Source organism: Equus przewalskii, chromosome 16, assembly GCF_037783145.1.
Source record: "Equus przewalskii isolate Varuska chromosome 16, EquPr2, whole genome shotgun sequence".
NCBI lineage: Eukaryota > Metazoa > Chordata > Mammalia > Perissodactyla > Equidae > Equus > Equus przewalskii.
Window position 1 is genome coordinate 38,128,095 of NC_091846.1, and position 2,870 is coordinate 38,130,964.

General features: G+C 43.3%; 1 pseudogene; it reads right to left on the reverse strand.

The window, feature by feature from the left end:
* Positions 1-928: 928 nt before the first annotated feature.
* On the reverse strand, positions 929-2,870 carry LOC103551177 (protein SETSIP-like; annotated as a pseudogene).

Consider the following 2,870-nt stretch of genomic DNA (forward strand, 5'->3'; position numbering starts at 1 on the left):
CCCATCGAGTGGCAGGGATCAAGTCATCTTTAGGAGAGAACTTTATTTCAAAAGTATGATCTTAGGAGAACGGCCCCATGGCCGAGTGGTTAAGTTTGTGCACTCTGCTTCAGCGGCTCGGGGTTCACCAGGTTGGATCCTGGGCACAGACCTAGCACGGCTTATCAAGCCATGCTGTGATGGCATCCCACACAGAAGAACTAGAATGACCTACAACTAGGATATACAACTATGTACTGGGGCTCTGGGGAGAAAAAAAAAAAAGACAAAGATTGGCAACAGAAGCTAGCTGAGGGTCAATCTTCCTCAAAAAAAAAGAAAGAAAGAAAAGTGTCATCTTAAATTGCAAGTATGTCCATTAAACATCACAATTAAACTTGCCAAAGGAAAAGCTATGTTCTCAAAATGCCCACTTAACCCACCCAAACATCTCCAACACATCTTTTGCCAACCTTCTATAACCCAATTTTTTTGGTTTTATTTTGCTTTTTAAACAAGAGAAAGTAGACAGATAGATGTTGGTAAATGCTAACTGTCCATACTCACCTAGAGACACAATGTGATCTCTGAGTCCAATACACACAGAAAGGAGGAGAAAAGCTGGAACTCTGTGCAGAACCACACAGGGCCTAGCACCCTCCAGATTCCAGCCGAGCTGGCGGAGCGGAAGGTCCTTCTTTTTCCGCACATTGTACACTGGTCTTGATTCCATAAAATGTGTGTTAAGACAGGAAGGGATAAAAATGAATTTGGAACAGAAAGGGTGAGAGATTCTTTTGCCACTGCATTCTGCTCAAGGTTTTTCCACCCCCCACCCCCCACCCCCAGCCCAAATATTTAGAACCATGGTATAAAGGAGAAGAAAGAGACCTCAAACACAGGGCGGCTGACTGAGCGCAAGAGGAAAAAAAAAGATTGCAACTTACTCTCAGGGACTGGAGAAAATTAAAAGACAGGTTGTATCCATTATTGTTCCATTAGTCATCTTCTTTGAATTAGGCCAAATATCATCTTTGCTGACCTCTTCTAACGCATCTGCACCTGTGTCAGAATGGCCAGTAAACCACCCAAGGAAGCTTCTGATTCCTCATGCTGTGCCTTCCTGTCGGTTTTATTCTGTGTTTGACTTCAACGTTTTGTCAAATCCTTTCCAGATTTCCATTTGATTTTAGTGGACTTTAAAGATGGATCACTACTCTCAGTCTCAGGAAATTCTCTGGAGAACACTTCATTTTTGAAGTAAGGGTTTTCTTCAAAATAAAAATCTATTCTGTAACCTGATTTAATATCTTCAAATTCTCTGTCTTCAACTCTCCTCAAACAGCGCAGCTCCCTTCATCATCCTCCCCAAGCAGTGCAGACTTGTGGATGGCTGACAGATATTCCCACAATATTTGGGATTTTGGTGAGCAATTCCATCCTCTTCTGAAAAAATGGTTAGTGGAATTTGTTATATTTTTGTTGTACTTTCAAATCTCCTTATGGGCTTGTTCATTAAGTCTGTCCATTTCATTTTGTATTTCATCAACATGTCCAATTGCTTCTTGCTGTTCTTTTTCTGGGGACTCCTGGGCCTCATAGTGGTTGGAAATTGAGCTCTTTTTTACTGACTTGGGCTGAGAGCAAGCATACACTGTGCTGCTCTGCCTTTGAGGATGGGGGTGGGGAGGGGGTAGAGAAGAAAGACGGACAGAGTGGGTAGTGGCTTCTCCTTGCAGCACACGCGCAGGCACTCTCTCACTTGCTCTCCCTCCCTGCGGCTCTGGCAAAGCCCTCAAGCCTGGTGGGGAGGAAGGGGCTGGGCAGCCTGAGCCCGGCCTGGGCTCCTGCTTACTCAGGGGAGGCAGTGGCAGTCCGGCAGGCAGATCTGCTCCCTCCCTCCGGCTCTGTGCTCTAGCTCTTTGCTTGTTCTCTTGAGCTCTTGAGCGGCTGCATCCTCCCAGACCTCCAACTCAGGAACAGAGGTCTTATGTTACCAAAAAGCAGATATTTTTCTTAATTTTGTGATGGTTTCCTTTTTTCTTTTTGAGTAAGAAAACTTAACATGAGGTCTACCCTCTTAAATTTTTAAATGTGCTGTACAGTCTTGTTAACTATAGGCATGACGTTATATTGCAAATCTCTAGAATTTATGCCTCTAGCATAAATGAAACTTCATACCCTTTGAACAGCAACTCCCTATATTCCTTTCCCTCCAGCCCCTAGAAACCACCATTCTACTCTCTGAGTTTGACTACTTTAATACCTCATAGATGCAGAATCATGCAGTGTTTGTCCTTCTGTGCCTAGATTATTTCACTTGGCCTAATGGCCTCCAGGTTCATCCATGTTGTTGCAAATGGCAAGATTTCCTTCTTGTTTAAGGCTGAGTGATATTCTACTTCATGTAAAGACAATATTTCCTTTATCTATTCATCCATGAGTGGTGTCAAAAGTTCAGAAGCAGCGGGCCGACCCCTTGGTCGAGTGGTTAAGTTAGTGTGCTCTGCTTTGTTGGCCCAGTGTTTTTGTAGGTTCGGATCCTGGGTGCAGACATGGCACTGCTCATGAGGCCACGCTGAGGCGGCATCCCATGTAGCACAACCGGAGCCACTCACAACTAGAATCTACAACTATGTACTGGTGGGCTTTGGGGAGAAGAATTAAAAAAAAAAAAAAAAGAAGATTAGCAACAGTTTTTAGCTCAGGTGCCAATATTTTAAAAAAATTAAAAAAGCAAATGAGAAACTTCTTAAAAAAAAAAAGTTCAGAAGTAAAACCAATGAATCACCAAAGTAGGCATTGGTAAAATTGTATTGTACAGGCACCATAAAGACAGCTTGCAAACCCGGAACACTCAGACCAAAACAGAATGAGGCTCCTGGATACAT